Here is a 10,479-nt window from a genome sequence, read left to right as displayed (position 1 = left end):
GTGAGTAACCCAGGCTAAGGCAGAGGACAACTCATGGGAGGGACTTGGGTGAAAACCCTCAGCTGCCGACAGGAGCCCTCAGCCCTAAAAGACACTCTGGGGCACAGCAGTATCCACCACAGTGGGCCAGCATTTCCTTTCCCAGTCCAGGGTTCTTTGCACTGGGCGTGAGAAGTGAGACACCACTCTAGACTTGGTGGACATTGGTGAGCGGATGGCAAGAGGCTGTAGTCCTACCCAGTAGGAACTTGGGTTTCAACCTGTCACAAGCCACAAGAGTGCCTAAAAGCTTGCTCGGAGGGATTTGAGAGGTCATGTACTATTTAATGCCAAGATCAACATTTAAGTAGCTAATGTGAGCAAGTGCATGGATATGTCAGTCCTTGTTCTGAGCAACCTGTATGTGTGTATACATGTGTGTAGATGTGTATATACATGTATAGATATACATGTGTGCATCCATATATACACGCACATATGTAGATGGACATATATATTCATCCAGCCCTCTAGAAGGGCACCACAGTTTTACCTGCAGATGAGGAGGCAAAATGGGGGAAGTGATATTAGCCCCGCATTTTTAGGGGTCAAGGAAGCTTTCCACTCCAGTTTGCTTACTCTTTCCATGTATCCTTTGGACCCTGTGGTCCATAAATGTGATCGTTTTCCATCTGTGTGCCATGAAGAGTCCATTTGGGGCCTCTTTCTCTGGGTGGAAGATTAAGTCTTGGGATGAACAGGTCTCACAATCATAACAAATGTACCATGACCCTCAAAACCACAGCCGTCTCACATTAAACCCCAGAGCTGCAGAGTGAGGCCTGGCACAGGGGCAGTGTCCCACAACAGTCCAGTTAGGTGGGACGTGCTTGGCAGGGAGACAGATGGACACAAAGAGGAAGAGGGCTGTTCCCATTGTGCCTTTGCCCTGACTGCACTTACAGCTCCAGTCCCCTTGGCCACCCACAGGGTGACTCCCAAATGCCAGACCCAAGCCTGAGCAGCCTAGTGACTCCTCCATACATAAGAACAGCTGAAGGGACCTATTAATAGCTCCAGAGACAATCTCACTAATCTCACTTTTCTCACAATCTCACAATCTCACTTTTCCCCCAAACCCACTCCTTTGTGTTCCAGTTCTGCTACTGGCACCATCGTCTATCCACAAGCACCAGCAGAAACAAATGCTCACCCCAGGTGCCCTTCTGTGACATCGTCTCCCTCTTTCGGCCAGGGACCAATCAAGGAACCCTCCAGCAAGAGCAAGAACACACACAGAATAGTCACCAACATAGTTGCTCACTGACTCAGAACTCCTGAAACTACAGGTAGGACCAAAGACTGTACTTCTTCCAGCACATACAGTGCTTATAATAAAGCTTAATATATAAATCAGGTACAGCAAGAAGTTAACAACACTCATAATAAAATCAAAAACTTAGAACAATATAGTGCAGTGAAATTTCCAGTATTACCACTCTTGTACTGTGGTCAATTAGTTAGTAAAACAAGGGTGATCAGTTACCTGTTCAGAACCACGTTGGCTCCTACATGACTAACCAGGGCTGCATACACTGTGTGGACACAGTGGACAGAGGGGTCACCTGAGGTGGAGTAGTACCTGTGAGATTTCACCCTGCTACTCAACCTTGTGCAATGCATGGATTATTTATTTCTGGAACTTTCCATTTAATATTTTGGACTCAGGTGACCCAGAGTGACAGGAAGTAGAAGTAATGACAAAGGAGGCAAGGTCACAAGCCCCACTGCCTGCCCTGCACACAGCCTGACCCCATCTCTATCCACCATGGATTCCTTCTATTAACTGTAAAGCCCAGGAAATTATGATTCCTCCAGTGTCGTGTCCTAGAGACAATGTCAGTCTTGAGGACTTGGCATCCATGGATGTAATCACATTTATAAACTTACTAATGGACAGCAAGAGCAGAAGTGGCATCTAAGTGACTGACTGATATGAGCAGTTGTTCCCAGCATCCGTGGCGAGAAGGATCAGTTGAGGGACCTGCTGGAGAAACACTCCCCTGGTAAGCAACCAGGCCAGTTACAGGAGGTCCTGTTAAGTCTGAATTTTAGGCACGAAGAGTGTTTATTATAGTCTCACCCAATATTTGAGCCATATTTATACTTACTAAAATATCTGTCACTTATTTGAAATTTAAATCTAGCTGAGCATCCTGTGTTTTCATTTGCCAAATGGCAACCCTAATAGTTCTACACCACTAAACCGCTCTTGAGCACCTGGAATTAGGCTCAATAATCTGAAATTTCATCAAATCCTTGTTGAATTCTGGTTATCAGCCTGGGGATCCTGGTGAAGGAGCAGCAATCCCCTTCCAGACCCTCCTCGGGGCCACCTGCTTCCCTCCAACCCAGGACTCACTGCCTTACACGCAGGGTACCATGTGGTGCCCTGGCTAGGGCTCCACAGGGGGCTGGGATGCCAGGCGGAGCTGGCTCTTGAAGTGCTTGCTCCATAGCTTTGGGAAGTGACACATTTTTTATGTCAGGATAAAAATAAACAAAACCAAAGTCAAGAGAGTTCTGTCCATCGTGCTTTCTCTACTTGCCAGCTGTACAAACTTGGAAAGCACTTAGGCCCTGTGATCCTCAGCCATTTACTTTTTTCATTAAGGAAATATTCCTTGAGTGCCCTTGTGTGTGAGGTCCTTTGCCAAGCCTGGGAGACACCAGAAACAGGCAGGATGGTGGGGTCCTGGCTCACAGGGGGCACCTAAATATGGTCAGCTCCCTCATCCCTGGATCCACCTCATACTCACCAACTCAGATCAAAAATGCCAAAAAGAACTTTCATCTTTTCCTTGTCCTACTCCCTAAACAATACAGCACAGCAGCTGTCTGCCTGGCATTTGCCCTGCATCAGGTGCTGTAAGTGATCTAATCTGTGTGTACATTCTACATGATGCCTACAGCATTTCATCTGCATCTACATCAGCATCACGGAGGTGAGTATCTGTGCAGAGACTGAGGGTTGACTGCACAGCTAACTAAAAATGCAAATGTGGCAAAAACAATCACCCAGGCACTGCACGGGCATGTGTGATGAGAGCAGGGGCACCTGCAGTCATTGTCCCTGAAACCACCTCTGAGAAGGTGCCCATAACGCCGGGGCTCTGTGTGGACAGAAGCCCTCCAAGAAGGCAGCTCCGCAAGGACCCCTGCTCCAGACCTTGGAGCCCGCATAAGCCGTGATCCCAGGCATATTAGCACGGCTCTTATTTTCTGTAACCCGATGCTTTGGCACTGGGGCCTGCTGACCCAGAGGGATGGCCCTCCCAGGCATGGGCAGTTCCCAAAGATTGCCAACATCTGGACTGTGCACACCTCTCATGTGTAAACCAACCAACACAGAGCCCACATCCAGCCACCTCCCTACTGAGTTCTCCTGCAACATGGATTACAAATTGCTTAGGGTGGTCTGTGCCAGGGACTACATCATTCCTTCCTTTCACATCTGCAGTTTTCTGTGTCTTTTTTTTTTGTATTATTGCACTAGCTGGAACCTCCCCTGCGATGTTACCTAAGAATGATAAAGACCAAGGTCCCTGCCTTTTCCCTCCTAAGAGGAAATTGTTCATCATAATTTTAAGTGTAGATATTTTAGATGTTCATTACCAGATTGAGCAAATTACCCTCTCTTGCTATTTTTCTGGGCATTTTAATCATGAAATGATACTGCATCAGCAAGGGCTTTTTTCTCATCAGTTCATGCGATCACGTTCTTTTTCAACTGCAGCCTGTTACCAAGGTGAATTGCAGTAATTGGTTAATACTGAACCAACACTGCATTTGTGGAATAAATCCTACTTGTTATAGTATATAATTTTTTATAAACTGCTTGATACTATTGGCAAATATTTCACACTGTGTCTGGTTTTGGTATCAAAACACTCTGGTTTTGGTATTACTAGCTTCACAAAAATGTTTCACAAGTTTCCCTACTCTTACAGTTCCTGGAAGCGATGGTGCAGAATTGGTGTTAATGCAGCCTCAGGCATTTGGTAGAAGGATCCAGTAAAACTATCTGGGCTTGGAGATTTCTTTTATACAAGTGACTTAATTACAAGTTCTATGTTCTTTAAGTTATAGGGCTAAACAAATTACCCAGCTCATATTTGGAGATTTGAGGAAGTATGTGTTTGAAGGAGTTGGTTCATTTTACCTGCGTCCTCAAAGGTAGCATGCACAGCGCACCCTAGATCACACCGTATCTGCAGTCAATGGAGACAGACTGCATTTGCTCCTGATATTAGGAATCTGTGCATCTAATCCTCTGATTTCTAAACTCAGTCTTGCTCAAGGTTTAGCAATCTTACTGAGTTCTTCAAAGAACTACTCTTTTGTTTCATTTATTTTTCCTGTTGTTTTTCTGTTTTCAATTTCCCTAACATCTGTTCTTGTTTTTATTTTTTATTCCTTGTGCTTGCATTTTGAAGTTTTCCAAGTTCTTGGGGTGGGAACTTAGATTGCTTATTTGTGACCTTTCCCTTTTCTGATGGTGCGCCGAGCGCTGTAAGTTCTTCTCTTGGACCATTGTAGGTGTGCCCCACAAATCCTCACGGGTCGTATTTTCATTTTCACTCGGTTCCAGATACTTTTGAATACCTTTGAGAGTTCCTCTTTGACCCTTGGGATTGTTACAAGCGTGTTGTTGAGTTCCAAGTGTTTGGAATTTTTCCTATCCTTTTTCTGAATTGATTACATGTTGAATTCCGTTATGTCCGAGAACGTACTCTGTATGATTTCAATTTTTTCAAATTTGTTGAGGGTTGCTTTATGGCTCAGGACATGGTTTATAGGGTTTCACACTTTGTGGGCCTAAAGAGTCTATATTCTGCTATTGTTGGGCAGGATTCTCTATAAATGTCAGTTTAAACTAGATATGTTGGTGTATACCTATAAATCCCAGCGCTCCGGGAGGCTGAGGCTGGAGGATCACAAGGTCCAGCCCAGCCTGGACAACTTAGAAATTTATCGAGACCCTGTCTCAAAATGAAAAATAAATTTAAAAAAAAAAAAAAAAAAAATATATATATATATATATATATATATAAAGTTTGTGGATACAGCTCAGTGCAAAGGCCCTGGGTTCAATCCCCAGAACCACAAAAAGAAAAATATTCGTTCAGTACTGTTGATTGATGGAGTTGTTCTTTCACATTTTTGCTGATTTTCTATGTAGCTGTTCTAGCACTATTGAGAAAAGGGCCCTGAAAACCCCAAATGTAATTGTGGACTTGCGTATTTCACCTTTCCATTCTATCCATTTTTGCTTCATGTATTTTGCAGCTCTTTAAGGTGACTATGTCTTGGTGCACTGACTCTTCCTCATCTATAATGTCTCTCTCCACCTCTGGTAATTTTCTTTGCTCCAAAATAAACTCTCTCATTCATATAGCCACTCTTGCTTTCTTTTGATAAATGTTTGTATAGCTTAAACTTTTCCATTCTTTTGCTTTCATTGTGTTTGAAGAGAGTTTGCTATGGACCACATACAGTTAAATCCCATTTTGTAATCCACTCTGCCAATTTCTGTTTCTTATTTGCTGCATTAAGACTATTTATGTTTAATGTCATTATTGGTATGTTAGGGTTTAAGGCTGATGCGTCGTTTATTGTTTTCTGTTTTTCATTTCTCTGTTTTCTTTGTCCTGCTTTACTGTGGGTTACTTGGACTTTCTTGCAATTCCATTTTGCTTTTTGCTGGTTCTGCATGCATGGCTCTGCAGGATTCTGAGCATGTGGCTGTTCTAGTACAGTATTTCATTGTAAACACACGGCATCAGAGTCTGCTAGCATCATCTCTTCACCAGCTCAAGAGAAGCACAACCATCTCTCTACAAGTCCACTCACCCTCTCTATTTATAGCATGGTAATCTCAGGTTATCTGCGGCCACCCCATAATGAAGAGTGGGCCCCACTGTACCACACAGAACCCCGGAAAGAAATCTAAAGCCCATGACCCGCTTGATGAGGCTTCTGAGAAAAGCTCTCCCCACAGCCAGCAATGGAAAAGGAGGCCCGAGCAGCTGGGCCACTTGAGGCTCCCTCGGGCGCTCCTGAGTCAAAGGAAGGGGGCTCAGGCCTTGCTGCCACTCACCAGACAGGATGTGGGGGGAGGCTTCCACCCACAAACACCAGCAATTCTGTAATCAGACTCTGTCACTCATGCCCTCTGCTCAGTGTCATTTGTCCTGCCCCTTCTTGTACCCTAAGTAGGTCTGTTCTCATGTACCACTTTAATTCCCTCTCTGATTCCTTAATATTTTTAGCTCTTTTCCCAGTGGTTTTATGGGGGTCATAGTCAATAGTGTAACCTACAAGTATCTACTTCAGACCAGTACTACCTCGGCTTCATAGTACAAGAAACGTGGCTTCTAGGCAATTCCATATTCCCCATCTCCTTTTCTCTCTACTGATGCACAGAAATCAGGTCTTAGTTTTTGCACACCTGTTGACATCACTTTATAACTCTTGCTCTGTTGTCTTTTAAATCAGAAAAGAAAAAAAGAAACTCAAAATACGCTGTCTTTGGTGTCTGCAGACTTTGTGTATTTCCCAGGAAGTGCTCATCATTCCCTCTGGGTCTGCACTTTGGCTGTTGTCTTTCCTGTCCCCACAAGGTCTCCCATCAGTCCCCTGTGACAAACTCCAGTGTCTTCCGCTCACCTGCAGATGTCCTGATTCACTGGTTTTGAAGCACAGTGTTCCTGTGTACAAAACTCTCGGTTGAATTTTCCTCAGCATCATGCCGTGTGCCCGTCTCTAGTGAAGTGTCAGCTGTTCGTCTCCTTGAGGGTCCCCATGTGAACAGTCACGTCCCTCTTACTGCTTCAACGTTCTCTGTCTCTGGTTTTGACAGTTTGATTATGTGTCTGGGGGTGGACTTTCTGAATTTATCACTCTTACTGAGCTTCTTGGAAGTACAAATAAAGGCTTTATTTAAAAGTTGGGAAGTTTTCAGCCGCTGTTTCTCCACATCTCTTTCCTCTTGCCCTCCCCTCCTCTCCTTCTGGGGCTAAAGTTGTGCATGCTTTGTGTGCTTAATGCTGCCCCACAGGTCTCTCAGGGTCTGTTCATTTTTCTTCATTATTTCCCCTTTCCATTCCTGAGACTGCGTATTCTCAGTTGACCTATCTTTATGTTCACTAATTCTCCTGCCAACTCAGATCTGCTGTTGAGCCTCACTAGTGAATTTTATTTCAGATATTATCATTCTCAACTTCAGAATTTCTGTTGGCTCTTCTCTATGATTGATGTGCTCTATTTAGTGAGATATGCGCCCCATGCTTTCATTCTTTAGATGTGGTTTCCCTAGTACTTTGAACATGTAAATAGCTAATTCAGGTCTCAGTACAATGTACAAGCATGGACTTCCTCAAGAATGATTTCTACTGAATGCCTTTCTCCCTATACATGGATCATATTTTACTACTTCTTTGCATGGTGAGACCGAACATTTGAATACTGTAATGTGGCTGCTCTGGAAGTAAGAGTCTCTCCACTATGCAGGATTAATTTTTACTGCTCTTTATAGTTGATGCTACTGTTTTTTTGGTGACTTTCCTGCACTAGCACTGTGAACTCAGTGACCCAGCCTTCTCTGTTCAGTTAGCCTGGTGGCCACCAGTGACTGTGTCTATTTCCTTAACAGCCTGAATGATGAGTCTCCATGTCTTTGCTAAAGAGCTCTGCATGCATTCTGGAAACTACTTCCAAACTCAACCCCAGAGCTGAGGACTTCACCTTGGCCCTCCTCTGCTTCGAGGTCACCAAGAAGTGAGAGCTGAGAACTTCTTCCTCCTCAGCTTTTCCCCAAGGACACACAGGGCCTTGGACATGTGCGCAGCTGTGTGTGTGCAGGGCCCTCCAAGAGTCCAGGAATGTGCCGGGGCTTTGTAGGGTCTGCCTCGAACACCTCATTCTCCAGCTCATACTGCTGAGGTTTATGGTCAGTTTGTTGTCTGCTCCAACTGTTGTCACCACCGCAGCCATCTGTGACGCTACACCATCACTGCTGAAGGCTTTTGATAAATTCCCAGGGACAAGGTTGACGGAACCAGACAGGATCTGCTTTGGATTAAACAGGGACAACTCTTGCGAGTGGGAAAGCACAGCAGGTCCGTGGTGGCTGTGTTCCTGGGAGGGGTCTTGGAGGCGTGCCAGTTTCATTCTGGCCCAGGGGTGGGGGGACTTCCAGGCTGCTGGCTTCCCTATTGCTGTGGACTATCAGTTTCCTAGGCAACAGCAGAGTGGGAGAAGGAAGATGAAACTGGGTCAGTACAATGCCAGAGAGCCTGCTGTTCCTACCAAGACTCAGATGTTTTCCTTGACTCGTCTCCCCATGTGGTGGCCAGCTCTATCCACATGAGCTCTGCAAGGTTACTCTCGATAGGTACTGATAGTGTACAGGGTTCTGAGGGCCTCCCTTCCTTCCTACCAACATCCTTTGACATGCATTTGGGATAACATTGGCTGTCCTTTTTGCTTCGATTTCAAACATAAATTATAAAACTTAAAAGATGTCCATTGCAAAAAAAAAAAAAAATCCATTGCATCTGACCACATCTCGGTCCATCGTATTCCTCCTCTTGATGGTCTCAGACCTCTTCCTTCATCATTTCCTGTGCAGAGAACTTTCTTTAGCCATTCTTTGATGTTAGATCTGGTGGCAACAAATTCCCTTCATTTTCCTTCATCTCGAACACATGGTTTTTCCTCATTCCTAGCACATATTTCACAATAAGCCATATAGGATTACAGCTCAACAGTTCCTTGTATCAGCATTTGACCCACATGTTGCTTCTTTCTGGTCTCCTTAGTTTCGCCTTTGTGACTCCGATGCTGCTTTGACTTTTCCCTGAGAGGTGAGGATGCATTCCCTCACTGCTACTGAAGTTTCTCCTCTGTTTTTACTTTTCCAAGTTTTGCCTGTGTCATTCCTGGCATGGATTTCTTTGGGTTTATTCTTCTGGGTTCACTTACCCTGTTGAACTCTGTAGCTTTGCAGGCTTTGCCAATATTTGGAAATTTTTGACAGTTATTTCTTGGAGTGCTTTTCTAATATCTCCTCCCTCCATTCCAGGGATAATTTTACCATGAAAAATAATACTGAATTATATTATATAGTTCTATGAATACACTGTCAGATAGATCTAGGTAATTTATTTTGATTTTTATTTATAATCATAAGTAAAATGGTCTATTTTTTATGGGTTTTTGAATTATGATTTTGGTAGCTTTATAAAACAAACTGTAGAAATTTTCAGTATTTTCTATGATCTGGATCAGTTTAAATCAGACATAAAATTATGCAATCTTAATAGCATAACTAGAAAGTAACTTTCAAAATTCATTGAGTTTTTCATGGAAGTTATCCAAGTATTTTTCCTACTTATTTTGTGGTTTTTGATCTGTTTAGTATTTTATTCCTTCTTGGGTTAATTTTGATGGTTGTCTAATTTTGGTGGTTGCTATCACAAAACAGTATAGATTAGATTGCTTATAAACACAGAAATGTATTTCTTATAGTTCTGGAGCAGGGGAAGTCCAAGATCAAGGGGTCAGCAGACTCCTTGCGTGGTCAAGTTTGCTTTGTGCTTCCATAGATGGCACCTTTCCACCATGTCCTGGAATGGTGGATGGGCACAAATTTCTCTTGGCCCTCTTGTGTAAGGGCGCCAATCCCATGGGTGAGGGTACCACCTTCATGACCTTGGACATTAGGATTTTAATACAAGGACTTTGGACAGCACAAGCAGGACAGTGATTTACATTTTTCTTTTAAAAATCATTTCTTATATCTGTCCTATTTAATCTTATTGAGTCACAAAAGAAATTACATATAACTTTTAAGATTTCATTCATATCTGTGGTGAACTTTGTTTTCTCTCCTTTTATGTATTCAAGTTTTCTAGTAATCTGTATATGAATAGGGCTTTTAAGAGAGCCAGGTTTTGCATGTCTCATTTGTCTTTTGTAAAAATTGCCTTTGGATTTGTTTACCATCACTGCCCTGCTAACATCACTGGTTGTGATGCTGGTCTTTATGAGCTGCCTCCTCTGCATGGGGGCTTATGGCTCCTGATACTGACCTCTCACAGCTCCTTGAAGGCTGAGGCCACATGGGATTCATTTTGTTCTGCTTCAACCTACCTAGGCCTCCTCTGGCAGAGCAGGGGCACAGTGAGAATATGTGGGTGAAATGAGGCCTTTGGGTCTCACCGTCCTGCAGCACTGCTCACCGAAGGCCAAAGGGCTGGTGGCTGCAACATAGTCTTGAGATGCATCTCTGCCTTTCCACAGGTGAGTCTCCCAGAGGACTGGGAGACACATCCAGAAAAGGCCTGAAAGCCAAATAAGTCATGTTGAGGTCATCAGGGGAGTGGAGGATGCAAACCATTTATGATCCGCAAGGTCCAGCCCAGCTCATGCTCTGGT

Source organism: Chinchilla lanigera, unplaced genomic scaffold (genome assembly GCF_000276665.1).
Source record: "Chinchilla lanigera isolate Chin_1 unplaced genomic scaffold, ChiLan1.0 scaffold00145, whole genome shotgun sequence".
Classification (NCBI taxonomy): domain Eukaryota; kingdom Metazoa; phylum Chordata; class Mammalia; order Rodentia; family Chinchillidae; genus Chinchilla; species Chinchilla lanigera.
This window is presented reverse-complemented; position numbering follows the sequence as displayed.